We start from the raw sequence: 21,916 nt of genomic DNA on the forward strand, positions 1-21,916 counted from the left end.
GCTGCAAGGCTTATCCACAGAGAAGAATAAAACAGCTGCAGGAGGCGATACAAAATGATTTAGGGACAAGAAAGAGATGAGTTTGAAAAGATTTAAGCATCAGTTAAGTGGAACTTCACCCCTACCTAAAAATTACCAGCTCATCTTGCTGAATATTCCAGAGCACTGGACAAGAAGCAATGATTGACACTTCTACATTCAAAGATTAGATTTAAAGGCCAGAAGAGACCATTACAGCACATATCCAGGAGGTCAGGCTAACAGGCCAGAGAATTTCAGCCAGTTACTCCTGTACTGAACCCAATAACTTGTATTTGACGAAAACATCTCTTCCAGAAAGGCATCCAAAGGCTTAGAAGACATCAAAAGATGGAGATGCCACCACTTCCCATGGTAGACAGATCCAGTGGTTAATCACTCAAATATAGCACAGCTCTGTTACGGACCCAGTAGTCAGGGGAGTCTATTACCTGAGTTACCGAACTTGGCTTTAAAAACCTTTGGTGGGGAAATAGTCCCACTACAGGCCCCCATGGTGCTACCAGGTGGCAACATACCACCACGTGCTAGGTAATTTCACCATGAGGCTGGATATTGGAGACACAGTGGGGAGGTCTCATCTTTCATTGGACCAACTTCTGTTGGCAAAAGAGACAGAAACGGCAGAAGCTCTCATATAGTGCGGGAGGGGGCCACCGGCACCCAAACTGTCCCCCCCCTCCCTGAGCCCCTACCCCACCCCTTCCCCCAAGACCCCACCCCCCCACTAACTCCTCTCCCTCCCCCACTTTCGGCGCCCTTGCAAAGAGACACACTGTCAAGCTTACTCAGAGCGCATCTTCAGGTCTGGGAAAGGTACGCTGAGGGTCACAATTGAAATGCTGCACGGGACCTTCCTAGATGAAGTGGGCATTAACACTGCTGCTGGCCTCGAACAAGGGAGGGTGAGTGAGTACTAGAAAGTTGCATAAATCTGATGGCTTTAGCGAGTCCCTGATTTGCAGTTTCCAGGCTTCGTGTGTGGGGCAGGTTTCTTTAAGAACGAGACAGATATGGGCGTAGAGTTAGTCACTGCTGGTTGTAGACTAGCACCTAGCAGACTCAACTGCGTGCTGTACAAACACCTAGTGAGAGGCCGTCCCTGCGCCCCGAGCTTACAATCTAGGTAAAGCTGGGCGGGCAAACAGAGGAGAAGTGACTTGCCCAAGGTCGCTGGTGGCTCTAAAGAACTCAGGTTTCCCTAGTCCCGGCCAGGGCATTGCCCACTGGGAAACCTGGCCCACACAGCTGTAGTGAACATGGGAGGTTGCGGGAAGGGCACTGGGCTGATTCTGAGCCCTGGGAAGTCGGCCCCTGGGGAGAAAGGGCTCAGCAGCAGAAGGCAGGCATGGGGAGGGGGAAGAAGACCCTTTTATTCCTGCTTGCAGCAAAACGCCAGGTGACACAGCACGGCCTACGGAGCCAGCCTCTCCCCCAGCCACACAGTTCATCAACAGCGGCAGAGACCTGCCCAGAGCGACCATATCGCAACGAGGCCCCTGCCACAGGCACAGCATTCCCGCTTCGCTCCTCCAGGTCCCCCTCGCCTCGTTAGGATCCCATGGGAGAGCGCTTCATGCCCAGCCAGAGATGTGGGTGAAAGTGAGTGGCAAGTATTTGCTACCTGCAGCAGGATTGTTTTTCTTGATACGAACAGGGCCCAGGTGCCTCTAGGGAAGGAAAAATAGCACGAGCTGCTCAGAGGTTGGCCTTGACCTTGGCAAATGGTTTTTGTTGCAGAGGCAAATAGCTCAGGCGTCAGTTTCTTTGCAGTCCCCTCTCTGTCAGTTGCTCATTAGCAAGGCAAAGCCCCTGGACAACAAATGCTGCTAGTTAAGGAAGTAAAGGCCGGAGCTTCCTCCATCCAGTGTGGAGCGAGGGGAGCTTTTCAAGCACTTTCATTAAAGCGGTGCCAATGGCTTTGTAGACGCCCCTACTCTGGCTTGAGCCAGGCTTAATTCAGTGCAGCTTAAGTTACTCAGAAATAGGTTGAAGCTAAATTGAAATAAGCAACTTTTCTTTAAGGCAGAAGCAAATGCAGAAAAACTGGCAGGCGCTTGACTAGGCTACACCCATGTTCATGCTTCTCTAAAGACAAAGAAACAGTTTGGGAGAAAGCAGAGGGAGGGGCTTCACATCACCACTGTGTCAGTTGCAATAGTACAACAAAAAAAACGTCAAAAACAGACTCCAACGAGAGACTGCTGAATTGGAATTAATTCGCAAACTGGACACCATTAGATTAGGCTTGAATAAAGATTGGGAGTGGATGGGTCATTACACAAAATAAAACTATTTCCCCATGTTTATTTCCCTCCTCCCTGCTCCCACTGCTCCTCACACCTTCTTGTCAACTGCAAGAAATGGGCCATTTTGATTACCACTACAAAAAGGTGGGTTTGTTTGTTCCCCCTCCACCCCTGCTGGTAATAGCTCACCTTAACAGATCACTCTTGTTATAGTGTATATGTGCATGCAGTGGAAAATTATATATATCTTCCTACTGTATTTTCCACTGCATGCATCCCATGAAGTGGGTTTTAGCCCACGAAAGCTTATGTTCAGATAAATCTGTTAGTCTCTAAGGTGCCACAAGTACTCCTGTTCTTTTTAGTGTAAAAAGAGGGGACTAGTTGTCAGGACTCCTTGGTTCTTTTAGTAGCTCTGGGGGTCTTCACACCCATTGCGTAGTATTAAGCGGTTAGGGCAGGAGACTGGGAGCCAGGATTCCTCGGTTCTATCCCCAGTTTTGTGACTGATTCACTCCACAGTCATGGGCAAAGTATAGTCCTGCAGTGTGCCTCAGTTTCCCCCATCTGTAAAATCAGGCTGCTGCGACTCCCAGGCAGGTTGTGAGAGAGTCTAATTAAGTAACGCAAAAGGAACATGCAAACCCTTAGATGGGCCAAGTGGAGAGCTGGAAAGGCAGCTCTTCTGGGAAGCGCTCTTTATCTCTCCGCTGCACACAGCGCTGACGTCGAAAAGCAGCTTCCCGACACGTCCACCAGCCCCGTGGGAACCAGTGCAACCCCAAACACCAACCAGCACAGAGCCAGCTGCCTCTGTCACCCTCTGATTGCAAGTTACTGCCCTCAGTACCCAATGTGTGATTGCAGCTCCCCTAGCTCTAGCTGTTCTTGGATTAGATCCCACCACTTGACTTCCTGCCAGGGCTGGACTGGTGCCCATAGGTATGGGCTGTGCAACAGACGATAAGCTGGGTTGATTTGGTTACTGAGTGACATGTTCTTCACTTGCACCAGTCCTCTGCAGTCACCTGGCTCCAGCTGTGTTTTAAAACATACACTAATCAGCTTCGAAAAGGATTTTCTTTCAATGAACGCCTTGGATCCGGCTTTGGGGAAGAGCAAACTCTTAGGGCTGGTTGGGAATTTTCCATCGAAACGTTCGCTTTCAATGAAAAATGGCTTTCTGCAGCAAAGGACCAAAAATCATCCATTTTCACCAACAATGTCCACTATAAAAATAGGTTTCAAACACCTTTCCCCAGCCAGCTCCACAAACAAGTCAGAGCTGGTTCTGTTCCAAAAACGGACTCTGTAGAAATAGCACCTGCTTTCTCAACAGATCCACTCTCAGGGGTGAGGTGGATTCTTCTCTGCATCCTGAAGTGAATGAAGTCTGTTGGTCCTGTTCTTAGCCGTGCAACACCATCCCGACTATGGCAAAGGGAGCTGGTTTCTAGTCTGACTTGCACATCGCCACCAGAATTTTATCACCTTCTAACTGCAAGGTCCAATGTTCAGTTATGGTGGCCGTTTTCACCATTTAGTAGAGACTATTGCACTCCTTGCATGTAAGCCACCAAATGGGCTTTGATGGCACTGACTTCTAGTAACATTTACACACTGACGCAGTTATCCAATTGCCAGGCAAGCCAGCCACCCCCTGCTAAACAGTCCCATTCCCTCCAACACATCATTCACGTCAGCCTACAGCTTACAACAGGAGAGGCCGTGCTCAGGTACTAAAGTGACCTTATAGACGCAACAGGTAGACAGAAAAACGGCTGGGAGGCAGAACTGCTGGGATCCATCTACACCAGGCAAGGAAATAGTTGTCTGGATCACATGCAATGACCTGGCTGTAGGGCCGCCCAGAGGATTCAGGGGGCCTGGGGTCTTCAGCAGCCTGTGGCACCCGCTTCAGCGGTAATTCGGCGCGGAAGAAGCTCTGGGGGCCCAGGCCCCGCAACAGTTTTCTGGGGCCCCCGGAGTGAATGAAGGACCCCGCTCCAGGGGCCCCTGAAAAAAACTCTTGGAGGCCCCTGCGGGACCCTGGGCAAATTGCCCCATTTGTCCCATCCTTCTGGGCATCCCTGCCTGGTTGTATCATTTGGCCTTGCAGCAGTTCCGTGGGGCGTGAATCATTGCTGCTCTTTCCGCACTATCCATTTCAATATATCCCCAGGCTGCACCAGGGCACTCTGGAATGGCTGACGTACCCAGCCTCATTGCTTACAGCAGGGGCTTAGGAGTCATTTCCAAACAGAAGACCCTGCGTGGGCGGGGGGATGTGGTGAGGATGACCAGCTGACCTGCTGCAGCTGCCCTGACAGCGCTGGGAAGATCACTGTATCCTACCCTCGTTCAATGAGATCTCCTGGGCATTTCAACCAGCTCCAAGCAATACTTCGTGTGATGCTTGCTCCAGGCCCCTGGATTCTGGTTCCCGTGCTGTGGGGTACTTTGGGCACACTTGACCTTAGATTCCCCTCTGCCTCGCCGGGAGGTTTAATGAGTGAATGCTCGAGTGCCGTAGGTTACCCACAAGGTGCTGGACGTGGTCCACAGATCTGAGAGCAGACGCAACGGAGGATGCTGTGAACTTTGTACAACATGCTTTGTGGGGGCATGAATAGCAACTGATATCCCTGCACAGCCCATGAGTGGCAGGCGGGCATGCCTCCCTGGCTGGCACACCAGCTGTATGAGCCCCTGAGCTCATGGGACAGGTGCAGCAGCAGCCACAGCCAACCAGGGGAAAGGTGAGCCCAGGGATGTGGCCAAGTATGGGCAGAAAGCAAAGTTAATCGCCGGGTCACCCTCTGTCTGGTTGGGTGGCAGCTGTGATCCACCCAGGGTCTCTTAGGGAGCTCCTGGGTGGGTTGGTCTGAACAAAGGAGAGTTTGCTCACTAGCTCATGGGCCCGGATGGATCCAGGCAGCAATCAATGGCCATCCCACTGGGCTGCTGTTTGGTGGCCAACGTGAAACAAGGTTGCTGGGTCTCACAGCCACATCCAGTGGACTGGGTCTCAGAGCCCATTGAAACAACCAGAGTGATTCTGGGTCCATCCATCCCATGGATCACTGTGCTCCTGGTTCACATACATCAGTAATTTATAGGACAGAGTGCCCCAGAGGCCTCCACATATGGTGCTGCATACGCACATAGCGAGAGAGAATCCCTGTCCCGTAAAGGTTTACGGTCTCTATCCACAGAGGAGGTATTACCCCCATTCTACAGACAGGGAGCAGAGGCATAGCAGAGAAGGTCCCAGAGCCCGGGCTCCAGCCTGAGCAGCTACCCTGCACTTTTACAGCTCCGGAGCCCGAAGCCTCTGACGCAGGCATTTAATGACACTGTAGGCATATCCTAAGTGATTTGCCCAAGGTTTTTCAGGGAAGCTGTGGCAGAGCAAGTACTTGACCCCTGGTCTCCTGAGTCCTAGGTTAGCTCCCTCCCAAGCACAGAACTGGGATGGTGCCAAGGCTCTCTTCTGTCCCTCCATAGCAGGATCTAGCCATGCTGACCTGAGAGGAGAGCCTGGAGCCTTTGGCACTGATCCTGTAACTTTTCTCCAGCAGGGACCCGTACAGACAGGCATTGGACTCTTTAGTCCCGCTTCACGGCTTCAGCTACAAGCCCAGCTCCCTATTTGCTCTGCCGCCTCTGCCACTCTGAACTCAGTGTCTGCAACCCAAGCCTCCAGCTCAGACATCCTTATAAATACCCAGGCACACGGCCAGCTGGCCCAGCAGCTGAGCCCAGAGCCAAGCTTAGATAAGAGACCCTGGTAAAGTTACATAAGATACTGTCCAGTGACAGTAAAGAGTGGCCGAAAAAGGGCAAGATACGCAGAGGCCAGTGATTTGTGCCAGCCCCTGGCAAAGGTGCTAGGTGCCATTAGTATTTGTGCTGAGTGCAAAGCTGAGTCTCTGGGGAGCATTCATAGGACTCGCAGAAAGTCCACAGGAGGATGGTCGTCCCTGTGTTAGGTGCATTACGGTTGCATCTAGAGTCCTCTGCTGAGATCAGGACCGCACCGTGCTGCACAGAGAGGCTACGTCCACACACACACAAACCCACCCGTGGCAGCAAGTCTTAAAGCCTGGGTCAACCGATGAGCTCACAAGGCTCCCACTGCAGGGCTGAAAATAGCAGTTAGATGTTCAGGCTCGGCCCAGGCTCTGAAATCCGATGAGGGGGTTGGATCTCAAAGTTCAGGAACCAGCCCGAGCCTGAAAGTCTACACTGCCATTTTCAGCCCCGTGAAACCCAAGTCAGTTCACCTGGGTTCTTTTCTTACTGTGTAGACATGCCCGAGTAGACAAGACTGAATTACTCCGAGTCCCATCCCACCTTCATTGCCTCTTTCTGTGTCCAGTAAAGGGGAATGTTGTCTAACAGAGCTGGGCCAGAACTGGATTTTTCATTTCACAGAGAATCCTGCAAGTATGAAATACTTTTCTGTTCCAGAACAGAATGAAAGCCAAAGAACGCCGAGGTAGCCACAAAGCAGAACTGCAAGGATTTGTTTGTTTCTGGTTGATCGCAATGGTTTGTTTAAATTGGCATGAAAACGGTTCCTTCCAGTTTCAACGTCTATATTTAAAATTATATCCTAAATGGTCATGAAACGTCATCGCAACTGAAAAAATTCAAAGCATTCCATTCCAAAAAGATCAAAATGTTCTGCTTCGTTCCAGCCAGATGGAAATGCATTCTTCAGTTTTTCTTTTGAAACAAACGTTTGTCTAAATTGACTCATTGAAGCGAAACATTTAGCTTTTGACAAAAATCAGCATTTTCCAATGGAAAAACATCCCATCGGAAAATTTCTGACCAGCTAACAGTAACAACGATGACCTGACATTAGTGTAACACCTCTTATCCTCAAGGATCCCGAAGTGTTTACAAGGGGCTGTATATAGAGTAGGAATTCAGCAAGAAATGAAATGCAGCCTCTTCTAGCCTGGAACACAGCAGCTGCCCAGCAACTTTGCACAGGGATCGCTCAGCTAGCACTGAATTCAGCCTTCTCTGGGGTGGAACCCAGCCGCAGCCATTCAACATCGGCACAGTAACAGTTTAGGCGGAAAATCCCACATGCTTGTGAAATTATAGCAGGAAACTGTAGGCAAACAGAATGTACATGATCCTGCAGTGCTCATAAACCTGATCAGACTGTGGTGGCTGCAGAGTAGATACACTCCCAGTTCCCTTTGCTTTGCAGACAGTGAAACAGAATTTCCCTAGTGTGTCTCCATCCATCCCCTTTGCTGGTTGCATTGGACAGACACATATGGCCCAAAATGGATAGAATCAGGCTTTCTTCCCCTCTTTGAGTTACTCTGCCTTTAAGACACATGCCAGGGGAGCTGTCCGGCCATACAGGGAGACAGGAAAAGTGAGCGGTGCAAATCAAGGCTTGCTAAAATTAGAGCACCGTCTTGCACACATCCCGTAGTGTGTGTGTGTGTACACGGCTGGAGCAACACAGTCCTCCCCACACACACCACTTGTGCTTGTTACTTCGGAGACAGATTTAACAGTTCTTTACTACGCCAAACCCACCTATGCCTTGGGGCATTGCAAGATTTTCTAAGGCAGTAAGTGCCAGAATACCAGAGTCTCCGATTCTCTGGAAGTCCTTTGAAATCCCGGCCTTCGCATCGCGCCGTGTTATGACCAACCCGATGGGTGCAAAGATGTTTGCCACGCGGACCGTTGTGCATCAGCATCATTATGTAACTGAGCCTGCAGTGTGTCTGAAAAATCTGGGCACTAGAGTCAAAGCGTTCCACTCCCAACATGACAAGTCTGACCCTAATGGTGGGCGTGACTGCTTGCAAACCTGGCTCTGTGCTCTTCGGAAGATAGGGCCCTTTCTGGCTAATTGCCCCGATCCACATTCAAACCAGAGATCCGCTACTGTTTGCCTGAGCCAGCCCCTTTCCCAGACAAAGGGGCCCCATCTTATAGATAAGAGTTTGCATAGCACCTTGCATTGGTCATAGATTATCAAACACTCTGATCGACTCGTGTGACCTGAATCATGGATTCCTTGTCTAGAGGCTGGGGCACCAGGAAACCTGGTTCAATTCTTACCTTTGCTACAGAACTCCTGTCTGACCTTTGGCTCTCATTCTCAGAGGTACACCAGTGCTTAACGCCCATTGAAATCAATGGGAAGTAGGCACTTAAAAACCTTTGAGGATCTGTGCCTCAGTTGCCCCATCTGTAGAATGGGGCTAAGAGCAGTGCCTTGCCTCACCGGGGTGTTATGAACAGGAGTATATTAAAGCATGCGATATGCTTAGATGTGGCAATAAATCTCCTAGAGCAGGGGTGGCCAGCCTGAGCCTGAGAAGGAGCCAGAATTTACCAATGTACATTGCCAAAGAGCCACAGTAATACGTCAGTAGCCACCCCCCGCCCCTGCTCCTAGCGCCTCCCACCTACCAACAGCCCTGCCAATCAGCACCTCCCCCTCCCTCCCCACCACCTGTTTCGTGGCGTGCAGGAGGCTCTGGTGGGGGAGAAGGAGTAAGGGCACAGCAGGCTCAGGGGAAGGGGTGGGAAGGGGTGGAGTGGGTGCAGGGTCTGGGGCAGAACCATGAGGTGAGCAGTGAGCACCCCCCTGGAACATTGGAAAACTGGTGCCTGTAGCTCGAGCCGCAGAGTCGGTGCCTATACAAGGAGCCGCGTATTAACTTCTGAAGAGCCGCAGGTGGCTCCAGAGCCACGGTTGGCCACTCCTGGGCTAGAGTGACAGCACAAAGGGGCCTCCGTCTGGATCAGGAGAGGGGGATGTGCTACTGAAATGCAAATCAGATAGTCATAGCAAGATGCGCCACTGTTTTAGTAACTGTAGCGCACCTCCAGCACTAGGACAAGGGAAGTGGCACTGGCTTGTGGTAGATGGCTGGGCGAGATGGTTACGTGGTGGGCAATGCTCAAGGATTTAAGGCTAAGGGCACTCCAGAACTGGAATAGCAGCAGGAACTGCAGATCGGGATTGAGGGGCATCAGCAGGCAGGGCTGGCTCTAACTTTTTTGCCGTCCCATGCCAAAGAAATAAAAAGGGCTGCCCTGCCGAAACACCCTCCCTCCCCGAGCGCTGCCCTGCCTGAACAACCCCCCCCCGAGCGCCACCCAGCCGAAACAAACAACCCCTGAGTCCCGTCCAGCTGAAACAAACAAAAAAAAAACCCCTCGAGCGCCACCCCACCAAACCAAAACACATCACGCAACACGAGCTGGGCCCCCCCAACCCGAAGATTGGCCGCCCCAAGCACGTGCTTGGTCGGCTGGTGCCTGGAGCTGGCCCTGTCAGCAGGGCTGAGTGGAAGGGTAGAGGAACCCAGGACTGGAACAGCAGGGACCTGTAGGTCAGGAACGAGGGGCACTGAGAGAACTGTGCGGTGGGAGCGTAGGGATGGAATATGTGAGGGTGCTGCAGGGTGGGAGTAAGGGACACTGGCTGAGATCGGGTGGGGGTGGCAGGCAGGAGTAAAATATGTAGGAGGGGCTGCAGGTGACAAGGAAGGGGGGCAGTGACAAGTGAAATAATAGGAGTAGCAGCTAGCAGGCACTTGAGTTTTATTGGCAAAGCTACAGGGGCAGGATGAGCCAGGGGAGCCGAACGGCTGAGGTGCATTGGCAGAGTTGCACGGGGGGGCGGTCTCAGGACTGAGCAGGGGGGCCGCAGGTCAGGACTGAGGTGCACGGGAAAAGCTGTGTGGGGGGAGCCCAGGATGGGAACAGTATGGGGGGTCTGCAGGTCAAGATTGATACCCCTATGGAGGGGGGAAATCTCAAGGCCTGGGCTGCTGGGGCATGACAGGAAGCAAACCAGCACGCAGTCCAGTGCACATGGTAGGCCCTACCATAAACAAACCAGCAGACCCATGCAAACAAAGAAAACACCTTCCAGCCAGGAAGCAGGTTTTAACTCTCTGGAGAAAGGGGGTGTTAGGAGCAACAAAGAGCAAAATCTCTGGTTAAGGAATCCCCGGAGTTCACGCTTTGAAAGAAGCTCACATCACTGGCCAAGGTCCAGGGCGTGGCTGGGCATCGCCGCACCTGGCAGAGCGACATCTGTTATTACACCATGTGAGACGGTCACCCCACCCTGCCCAGTGTTATGGCCGAAATAAAAATCAGGTGCCTTCAACAAAGGGTATGGCTACACTCAACAAAGTGCGGCCGCGGCAGCGCTTTGAAGTGTGAGTGTGGTCGCAGCGCCAGCGCTGGGAGAGCTGCACGTACTCCACCTACCCGTGGGGATTAGCTTGCAGTGCTGGGAGCCAGGCTCCCAGCGCTGGGGCACTGTTTACACTGGCGCTTTGCAGCGCTGTATCTTGCAGCGCTCAGGGGGGTGTTTTTTTCACACCCCTGAGCAAGAAAGTTGCAGCGCTATAAAGCACCAGTGTAGCCAAGGCCAAAGACTAGAGCAGTGGCTCTCAAATTTCTTTTTTCCACGGACCACTTGAAAATTGCTGAGGGTCTCGGCCAACCACTTAATGATCTTTCCAAATGTTGTTTGTGCTGTTAGCTAACTATTGAAAACCCTTTGGAAAAAAGTGCTATATAAAAAAACCCTTCATAATTAACGTTTTTTTGTTCTGCAAATAAAAGCACACAACTCACATTTTAATATCATGAGTCTTACCTTTCTAATGCGATGGATGTGCCCTCTCTCCCCACCGCAGCAGCCCCCGAGCTGGGGTTGGAAAGGAGGGGGAGGGTGTCTCTGTCCTGAAGCCACAGCTCTGCACATCCCAAGTTCCCTCACCCCCTCTTCTCACCCCACTGCCCCATCCTCGTACTTTCTATTCCCCCCCCCAAGGCCACCACCTCACCTTACATATGCGTCATCTCGAGGGTCCAGGCACCTAATTAGTGGAGCCATGCCTGCAAGGCTCCACTAATTAGGTGAGGGACTCTTCATTTTCTCATGTGCAGCCACCCAGCCATGCACCTTAGAGGGAACTATCAGCAGACCACCTGAATGGAGCTTTGGTGGTCCGTGGACCAGTTTGAGAACCTCTGGACTAGAGAAATGTCAAATGGACAGTGCCAGAGCTAGGCAAGGAGTTTTACCCCCCCGCAGTACACACACAGGTCAGGGAATGGGATATGGGTACACATTCACACTCTCTCTCTCTCTGTCACACACACACACACACACACACAAAACCTGGGTTTAATTCCCTGCTCTGCTGAAGATTCCCTGGATGACCTTAGACTGCAAGACACAATTAGACTTCAAGGAACTGGACGGTGAAGCTGGCCTGTCTTTGAGCTAGTGTAGATCCTGTGGATGGGCATTAACAGTTTATTAATAGGCTTTGAGCTAATCCAGTTTCAAAAAGGCCTAGATGAAAGCGCTCTAAGGAGCCGTTCACATGCATCATCAGGGTGCACAGGAGCGGTGCTGGGGGCAAGCTAGCAGGGGGGTGGATTCACATCTCAGCTTGCCATGGTCTGTTGGTGGAGACCAGTTCCCCTTAGTGTCCCTTTACCCTAGTTCCCTACCAGCAGTCTGGGCAGCCCTTCCCTACCTCCCAGGGCAGGGGTGAGAGGATAAATACATTAAAAAGTGGGCAGTGCTGGGATTGGTGATGGGGACAGATAAACACCACCAGAGAGAGAAAGTCATCTGTGGCTGAGAACCCAGGAGTCCTCCTGCCTCTTAATCCCTCTGCTTACAGTAACCGCACTCCCACCTTGTTCCAGATAAGAGATACTAGTAGCTTTGACGTTACAGACCCTCCTTGAGCAGAATCTCCCAGAAAGACAGATCTTCAACGCTCTGCTCAATTGCCTGACAGTTAAAAAGCCACCGGTGTTTGAGGGGTTAATGTGAGCTGTTTTGAATCTCCCCGTCTCATCTGGATTCAGGGGGCTGCTGGTTATATCAGTTTTCCCTTGCGTTTCAGTCACTGGCATGTAAGAGATACAGAGAGAGGCAGGGCCAGCTGGCAGCTCCGGGACACAGCCAGCTTGCTGCAGCTCAGGGTGCAGAGAATTGTGGGTGGGGAGCTCCAGGAAGTTAGATACACCCAGCTCCCAAGGAACTGAGTCCTGGGCTTCTCCAGAGCAGGTTCAGCTGCAGTGGAAGCTTCCTGTGCCACCCTGCGGATAGGCCTTACCATGACCTGGAGGGGTAAATGGGGGCTGAGCCCCTGTGCCAGTTCACCCTTGGCCCCTCTGCTAGGGACTTACTGGATACCTGTCTACTGCTAACAATCTTAGCCTCCATGATATCTTGTAACGGTGAGTTCCACAGGTTACTGGTACAAATTAAGTCTTTTAAAATTATTATTAAAGCAGCAAAGAGTCCTGTGGCACCTTATAGATTAACAGACGTATTGGAGCATGAGCTTTCATGGGTGAATACCCACTTCATTGGATTATGTTTATATTACCATAGAACCTAAGAACCCTCATCATGGACCAGGATCCTGTACTTTCCAGTCCCACAGAGCGTCCTCTAGCCAGGATTCAAACTGGACAGCCAGAGGCGAAGGACAACCCCCATCGCCATCCAGCCCCTGGCCCAGATACAGAGGGTATTTTTGAAGGTGTTCAATCAGCAAAAACCACCAACCATCTCTCCCTCCAGCCATCCAGAGCAGCCTGTTTACTCATTCCAGCCAGCCCAGCTGTCCTTGGGCAGCTTAATTCTAAAGATACCCAAGAGAGAACATAGCTTTTTTTCCAGGAAGCTGTTTACAGCCCCCGAGGGAGGCTCGAGATGGGGGACAAGTGTCTGGGCAACTCCGCTCCCTATAAGGAGACAGAGCCAGGTCCCCCACCGGCAGCGACATGACACTGGGCCATGAATTTGTTCCCCAAAGGCAAAGGAGCAAGTGGACAACACATTGTTGCTGCTAAGATCAGGGTGTTTGTTGGTCCAAGCCTGAGCTACTCCGGGGAAAGTGGCTATAACCAGGAGCCTGTCCCCTCGCCATGCCCAGATAAACAAGGGGACATTCAAAACAGCTCACATTAACCCTTCAAACACTGGGGGGTTTGACGGTCAGTCAAATGAATGTTTATGGGGATAGCCTCTGTCTATCAATCACAGTAACTACACAGGGCCAATACAATCCTTGGATGTATAAACAGGAGTATGAGAAGGCGAGGGGAGGCGATTTCGTAGGCAGCATGGGCAAGACGGAGACCGGAATACTGCAGCCACTTCTGGCATCTGCATTTTTTAAAGGCGGTTGAAAAGTTGGAGAGGGGGCAGAAAAGAGCCATACAAAAGGTATTTGAGGGCTGGAGAAAATGCCTGGCAGTGAGCTCCTTAAGTCTCTCCATTGGTTTAGTTTAATCATAAAGAACATAAGAAACAGCTACACTGGGTCAGACCATTGGTCCATCTAATCTGTCTTCTGACAGTGGCCAAAGCCAGGTGCTTCAGAGGGAATGAACAGAACAGGCAGTCATAGTGTGATCCAGCCCTCGTAATCCTCTCCCAGCCTCTGGTAACGACAGAGGCTACGAACATCCAGAGCATGGGGGTCACATCCCTGGTCTATAGCCATTGGTGGACTTATCCTCCATGAACTTTAGTTCTTTTTTGAACCCCGTTAGCGTTGGCCTTCACAACATCCCCTGGCGAGGAGTTCCATAGGTTGACTGTGCATTGGGTGAAGAAGTGTTTCCTTCTGTTTCTTTTAAACTTGCTGCCTGTGAATTTAAGTGGGGTGACGTATCGGTGAGCCAAGAACCAGCCAGGTACTACAGGAACCTGTGATCGAATGGGAAAAAAAATGTAGAACAAGGCAGAAAGTTACAGCCAGACTCATTCAAATGAGGACTAAGGCACAATTGACTGCCAGGGAGGGCAATTAACCAGCTCTCATTGTAGTCAGCTGGCCCAGGTGGAGAAATGAGAATGTGTGGATCCCTGTGCAAAAGAAACAGCCCCCTGAGAATGCCTCTCTCCCACCAGGCAAGGGGTGTCCCCAGCCCGTGTAAGGGTCCTGCATCAGCCCTGATCCCAGCCCCAGGCATACAGGGTGGAGCGGAGCATGGCCAAAGTGCTCTGAACTATGGTAGTAGGAACAGAGCATGAGTTAGAGCCACCTCAGGGCTGCTCTAACTTTCCAAGGGCTTTCCTGGCCCCTAGTGTAAGCCCCAGAGTACAGGGAGAACAAAGGGGGCTAAAGTCTCCTCCATCCCTGCCCCAAATGCAGGAATGGAGTGATTCCCCCACACACGCACACACACCCCTCTCCTTTTAAATAAAGCTTCTTCTGTATGCAGATGTCCAAGCTCAATGTCCAGATTCCAGAGCCAAAGACTGGCCTCTGAGTCAAAGGGGGCCAGGCATTGTAGACCACCCTCCAGCTGTCAGGCAGGGCACTCATCCACCCCATGGGCAACTGTAACTGCAGGGCAGTGTCGCAGACAGTGTGGAGAAGAATCCAGGCCAAGCCGGTGCGTGGCTGAGGCAATCCTAGTCCAGCCAGAGAGCAGCCTGTCCAGGCTCTATGATCAAGTGGACAAGGAGGAAGGTCCATGATGGGACTCCTGGATGTACTAAGAGTGTTCAACTATTTCCCAGCAAGGCTTCTCCACTCCGTACGGATATAATTTTTGGCTCCCTGGCGGTGCTGATTGTCTGTGCATGGTAAAGGGCCAGCAGCGCTCCCATCCAAGAGCTCGTGAGCTGCCGTAGCAAAGGGGCATTGAGAGATCAACCGTGCGGGCACACCCTAGCCTGCAGGAGCAGGGAGTCCGGAATATGAGCAGACTTCGAGTGGGGGGAGTGTGTTGTTCCTGGTCTGAGAAAGGGGCATCAGTCAGCTGGAGACCGTATAGGTTGGTTTCATCAGTCGGTCACAGGTCTCCAGGAGGACTTTGCAGGAATGGCCTCTTGAAGGTCTGGTGGAGCGAAGTGCACGAGCGTGCACAGACTGGAGGTTGGGGGAGAATTCAAACAGCCATGAGTGAATTGAACTTAGGCGGTAGATCAGATCTTAATTCTGCCGATAGAATTAAAGTAGCTGAGCTTGGCAGCCTGCAGAGCAGCAGCTATCTGGCCAAACCCTAGGGCCAATACAGACATACAAAGGACGGACGGATCTGCTCCCCAGGAGGCTCCCAAAAGCTTTCATATCAGGGCGGTAGGGGAAGAGATTTTCATGTGTTCCAGGTGAGGCTGGTATGTCAGGCTACGGCCAAATTTTACTCCCCATATGTAACAATAATGTTATTTAACGTCTGATTGCCAGAAGCTGGGAGTGGACAACAGGAGATCACTCAGTGATTACCGGAATGGCTGTTTACTAATTACTTATTGGCTATTAGCCAGGATGGGTAGGGATGGTGTCCCTAACCTGTTTGCCAGAAGCTGGGAATGGGCGACAGAGGATGGATCACTTGATGATTCCCTGTTCTGTTCATTCCCTCTGGGGCACCTGGCACTGGCCACTGTTGGCAAACAGGACACTGGGCTAGATGGACCTTTGGTCTGACCCAGCCTGGCCGTTCTCATGTTCTTAATTGACTGGAATGGCAGTGAGACGTCCTTGGGCATGGAGTGAGATGGGTTGATTGGCAAGGCGGTTGCTTAGATGGACAGTAGATGCCACCATAAACCTCTATTGCTGGAAGAAAGGGGGCAAAATATCCATGTCTGGGCTGGGATCCCCTTCATTCCTCTGGAAGTGGTTTCCCAGATCGCCCATACAGCTGTCCTCAGCATATGCAGACTTCTCAGCCAGTATTGCAGGAAGGTCATATGTGTATATAGATTGAACAACTGACCCCGGTGGAAGCCATTCTGGACTCACTTCAGGAAAAAATTAGAGAAAATCAGTTGCCTTGATATAGCAGCGGGTATTTGCTGCCCCAGCACTCTGCTCTCTGCAGAGCTAAGCAGCACAGGAGGCGTTAATCCCTTGGCCAGTGCAATGTGGCACAGAACTTGTTTTTTCCAACCTGGGGGTTTGCAGCCAGGTGCTATTCCTGGAGGGCGGTTTCATCTGGTTTTCGCTTGCTTTGCTCCTCCTGCAAGAGCTGATCTGGGGCAAAGGTGACCGGGACGTCAAAACAGCAGCAGCTGTCAGCCTCCGCCACAACGGGCTGTCCATGTCTCCGCTGGTGGCAAGACTGCAGCGACCTTGCGTATTGGATTGGCTGGACAGCTGCCTAGCATCTCTCCCGCTGTGCAAGTGCAGGGTGCGACAGCTAATGGGGAGTTAGAGACTCCCCCACGTGCTGCCTGTTATGGTGAATGAGGATGTCCTCCCTGCTTTGCACGTGGCTGCCCCACCCAAAGAACGGGCAGTGAGATAAAAGCAACTGAGGCAAATCTAAGCAAGACACTGCCTTGGGGTTTGCAGGGCTCGGGGTGGGGGAGATGGGGCAGTGAAGGGCCTCCCAAAGGAGGTGGATTGAGGGACCAGATGCAGCCAAACTCCACAGCCTGCGGGGCTGGGGGACCCCACTCAGCCTTCTGTACAGACTCTCTCCTCCCAGCTGTGGGGTCCCCACTTAGAGCTCCTTCAGTCAAGACAATGGGACTACGCCATATAGCAAGGTGCCTATGTCTGAGCTTTATGGAGCACATGCACACAGCAGGACCGAAACAGGCAGGGCCTGGTTCTCCCCTGCCCTGTGCCTTGCTTGGTTACATGCACCAGGGGATGTAGAACACAGGGCAAAGAAACTGTATAATTTTGCACCCTCTTGGCTCATATGGCAGGAGATATTTCGCCAACACTTTTGGTTGGGCAAAACTCTGATGACATTTTTTCCCTAGACTAGGATGGATTCGTTTCACCCATTTTTCCTTTCAGGGGGTGGCACTGAAGAGTCGTGTTGGTTCTTGATTCCAATCCCGCCTATGTGGAACAAAGGAAGCTTCTAACTAGCTGCTCCACGGTTACCATCCCATGGAGGTTTGAAGCCAATGGAGCTACTCACAGCAATCATCTTTGCAGCACAGTGTTGGCAGAATTAAGATCTGATCTACCGCCTAAGTGCGATTCACTCACCCTCAGTCTTTCCTGGCCTCTCTTGTACATTGCACCAGAGGTCATACTTAATCCAAATCAGTTTGGTCTCTTAAGGAACACGCTGTCTAAATAGGCTAAGCCCAACAATTTACATCACACAACCCCCGCCCCTCCTCCAAAAGACTTACAAAACCTAATGTGAACAGAAACGTTTCATGAATCCTTTTGTAATTCAAGGAAAACTGAGTCTTGAGGGTGAGGGAGGGGGCCACGGCTGGAAACCCAAACACTGCAACCTTGTGGTAGTTCTTGCATACTAGAAAATGAAACAGACTGGACTCCAAAAGGAAACTGACCAATCTTGTGTCATCATCCACTTTAAAATAAAAAAGCAACAAGCATCATAACCTGGGTGAGAAGCAAATTAGATTTTTAAATCCTTCCAGATTTAATCTTAGAAGATGTTAGTAAAATGGGTAAGGATTGGGGGAGGGAGGGTTTGTAACACACACACACACACTATTATCCCTTCTAACCTTTAGCACTAATTTAGCAATGAACCTGCTCAAGTCTTAATTTTAGCTTCATTTGAACAAATAATCATTTTAAAGAGGCAAATTAAGTGTGTCCAGGAACCTCTAATGCCCGTCACTAATCCCCCAGGTTTTGCCAGCTAGACAACTGTGCAAGGTCATTCTCAAGCAGCTCCGTCTGCTTTTAGCGACCAGCGGCTCACTCCGCAGCCAGGGATTGAAACGTGGTAGGAGACCTAATGCTGCATGCCGGGACGGTAGTTAATATTAGATATTTTGCTGTATCGCCCCTGCCCAAAGCCAATTTGGGTAAAAGGCAAGTGCATTGTCTTTATGCTCGAGGCTCACATGTAAGGTGGGCAGTTTTCCACCCACGTGATGTGTTTTGTCATGGTTCTGGACTCCTAGCAGGAGACATCATCTTTCCTATCACAGGACATCAGAGACGTATTGACACAATGCAGCGATGCACAGTGGGACAGGTGAAACCAGAGGCAAGCAAGATACGGGGTGGCATGATGCATTCATAATACCTTTCTTAGCTTATACATAGCAGCTTTCCATCTAAGTGTTAGACTAATTCATTTCACAGATGGGGATAGTCATTTGCCCAGAACAACCAAATTCAGCACCCTACCCACCACACCAGGCTAGGATGCCACCCAAATAGGTGGTAAGGTGAGGGCCAGATTCAGCCTCTCTGGGGGAAAAAAAAAAATATATCAGACCCTGTTACCATATAAGGCAAAAATCAGACCCTCTGACTGTACAAGGCACCTGTTATTCAGCATCTGGCTGGGCATCATGCTACAGAAAAGAACAGTGCAAAGGGAGATCTTAAGGACTTCAAGGACTGTTTCTAATAATCGTAACAACTTGCCCATCTCTGAGCCTCTCAATTTCTTTGCCGTCATTGGTCAATAAAAGCTCACAGCCACCCCAGGAGGGAGGTAAATATTTATTAGCCCTGTTTTATAGCGGGGTGGACTGAACATGTGGGATTCCTTTTAATGCCCTGAGGGAACCATTTCTAGCACTGAAATAGTGGAGAAACCGGTCTGTTCCCAGGATTGTCACCATCCAATGTCAAAAGGAGGCCAAAGCTCCTGTTTTGGCCCTTAGGGCATTGAAGAAAAAAGAAAAAAGCTTTGAAAGATGTGACAACATTTTCTCGTGTTACCTTGTCTGTATCCACCTAGCCTCTCCTGCTCAGATCTAGAGGGTGCAGCTGTGTTTGTCTTTATGCTCGAGTGCTTTATGCTTTATGGTTGTACAACACCAAGGACCATTGGGTTCTGGTCCATGACTGGAATTCTAGGTGCTACCATGATCCAAGTGATAAGTAATCAGGACTTAAATAATAATAAAAAAAAAAAAGATCAAGATTTTCAAATGCTGTTTATTATTTCAGTGACCTTGCTGGAGGCGCTTTAAAGGGGGCTGATTTACAGCCAGTGCTGAGCTCCTACCCTCTGAAAATCAGGCCCCTTTTAGAGATCTCAAGCTGGACCCCCCAAAATCACTAGCCCCTAAAAGTCTGAAGGGCTTGATTGTGGAATCCTTAAGGATATTAAGCACTGACAGAGTCTGTGGGGCTACTGAGTGGAATCAAGCAGATTGACTGGCGCAGTTCAATGTCAATAAGGGTGTCAGACCCTGCCCCAAATTCTTAACACACAAATTGGGGGCAGGGGAAAGAGGGGTCTGGCATGTTCCAGGGGGTTATTTGTAGCAGGAGAGTAGCAGAACCCAGGAATCTTGACTCTTATTCCTTCCACCACACTGAGAGCATTTGGATGTGTAGTACAGTGTGATTCAGCTGAGAAAAACAAAAAGAAATGAAACCCGAGAACAGCTGGTGCTCTGGTGTCAAACCCTGATCGATTTCTAGCAAGTCTCCCCCAGTCCTCAAACATACACACACACACACACCCCTTTGCTATATATTTTATTATTTTTTAAAAAGAAAACACAGGACAAGATCCTCAGCTAACTTCAGTAAGGTCAGTTTAATCTAGCTGAAGATCTGGCCCTTAATTCTTTAGTGCTAATGCTGAATCTTATTTGTGAAGACAAAAATACCCAACCCAAAACAAACAAACAAAAAAAATCCCCAATGAGACAGGTGGTAAAAATAGAAAGGCAAAGTTACATATGAGTCAGAATTCCTCCTCCCTTTCTGCTAGATACAGTTATTATGTCTGATCTCATGCTCCTGGGATGGGAAGTTGTCCGGATTGGCGGGCGGATGATCAGCTGCAAGGAGATTGGTGCAAGCTGCATTGCATGTGAACAGCACTCACTGCCTGCATGCTCTTTTGGAGGGGAGGAGGTGGTGGTGGTGGTGAAGTACTGTAGTTTCTTTTTTTTCTTGTGGTTTGGATCAAAACTAGATCCTCTCCTTGACATCTTGCTCAACAGCGGGGCCTGTACGTGGGGAGTTGTCAAGCCTACAAACTTTTTCCTTGCAAGCATTGCAAGAGCAATGTGCGAGGGTGTACGTATGTCCTTTTCCCTGTCTCTTCACAGCACAGTCAACACAGATTGTGGCATGGGGTTACTGGGTAGCAAGGCTTAATCCTGGACACCTGTTTCGTAACAGACGAGGCATCACTAAGCAACCCACAACCGAGGGTACATTTCAGGCATCCCGTGTGCCATGAAGCACAGAGGCAGGAGAACAAGGGGCTTACTGATACCCTCACCCCGAGGGGTTCAGATGGTTTGCCTCTCAGCACTATGCCGCCCATGATCAAAAGACATTCAGAAATCTACTAGCCAAAAGGGACAGTCTGCTTAAAAATGTGAATGACGGCAGGCTCAGCAGCTCTCGCCGCCTTTAGGTTTTGGTGTTTCCCCTGGTGCAGAGGTGTAGGGGTAATTTTCATTGTTGGCATTATGGTAGTGCTAAAAGCCCCGGTCACAGACCAGTGCTAGGCACTGTACAAATACAGAAATTGCCAGAGTGGGCCCAAAGCATAGCCCATCTATGCTGGCATTACTCCACCTTTTCAGGTTGGCGACCCCTTATTTGAAAAAAAAAAATTGGTTGTTTTCCACGGCCTCCTTCCATTCACTTTGAAAGCTAAACAACAACAATCCTTAGTGCTTTTCCTGCACAGATCACAAAGTGCTTTACAAAGGAAGTCAGTATCATTACCCCCCTTTTATGGGTGGGGGAAATTGAGGCAGAGAGAGCCAAAGTAACTTGCCTAAGGTCACCCAGCAGCACAACAAGACTAGGATGCAGGTTTCCTGTCTCCCCCGCCAGTCCAGTGGCTAACCAGCTAGACCAGACCACTTCCCTCTAAGGGGCTCTAACTGATTTGCATGTTCGGAGAGAAACAGGGAATACTTGACCTTGGAGAGGAAGGGCGTGCAGGGAATGAGATTCGCTTTGCTTTAAACTGGAATACAATTTTCAAGATTTTGCCCCCTAATCCCATTGGGGTTGGGACCCACCCCTTGAGAAACCCCACCATAGTCATCCAACAGCAGTGTCCAGTGCCAGATGTTTCAGAGGGAAAGTACAAGAAACTCCAAAGTACTATTTCTATTACTGTAGCACTGAGAGGCCCACATCTGAGATCGGTGCCCCATTGTGCCGGGGCCTGCACAGACACTGAGTGAGAGACAGGCCCTGTCCTGAAAAGCTCACAGTCTAAATAGACAAAGGAAGGATTGTTATCCCTGTCTGACACATGGGGAAACTGAGGCACAGAGCAGGTGAGATTTGCAAAGTTACCTAAAGGATTTAGGCTCAGTGATTGTGGTACCTTTGGTTCGTTTGAAAATCCCATCCTAAATGACTTGCCCAAGGTCACCCATGGAGTTTGTGGCAGAGCCAGGAACTAAGCCCAGTTCTCTTGAGGCCCAGTCCAGCGTGTTCACAAGTCCTTAGATCAGTGGACCTAGATGGTCAACGCTTTGGGACAGGAATCTGGCTGGGCTGTAAAGCATCAAGCATGCCACTGAGGCCATAATAAAATGATCCCCATCATCCTTAGCACATAGCTTTGGAGTTATTTTGGACCAAATTCAGCTGCCCTTTGCTCATCCTCTCCTCCAGACAAACACCTCTTGAAGTCGTTGGCTGTAGCGGTGTAGCCTAGACACT

General features: G+C 50.4%; 1 long non-coding RNA gene across 1 annotated transcript; it reads right to left on the reverse strand.

Moving 5' to 3' along the window:
- Positions 1-1,392: 1,392 nt before the first annotated feature.
- On the reverse strand, positions 1,393-10,372 carry LOC127038206 (uncharacterized). The gene is made up of 2 exons (XR_007770602.1): positions 10,329-10,372; positions 1,393-1,709 (listed from the first exon to the last, which is right to left on the reverse strand). It is a non-coding gene; the product is annotated as an uncharacterized LOC127038206 (long non-coding RNA).
- Between the last annotated feature and the right edge of the window lie 11,544 nt (positions 10,373-21,916).

This window comes from Gopherus flavomarginatus, chromosome 20 (assembly GCF_025201925.1).
Source record: "Gopherus flavomarginatus isolate rGopFla2 chromosome 20, rGopFla2.mat.asm, whole genome shotgun sequence".
NCBI classification, from domain to species: domain Eukaryota; kingdom Metazoa; phylum Chordata; order Testudines; family Testudinidae; genus Gopherus; species Gopherus flavomarginatus.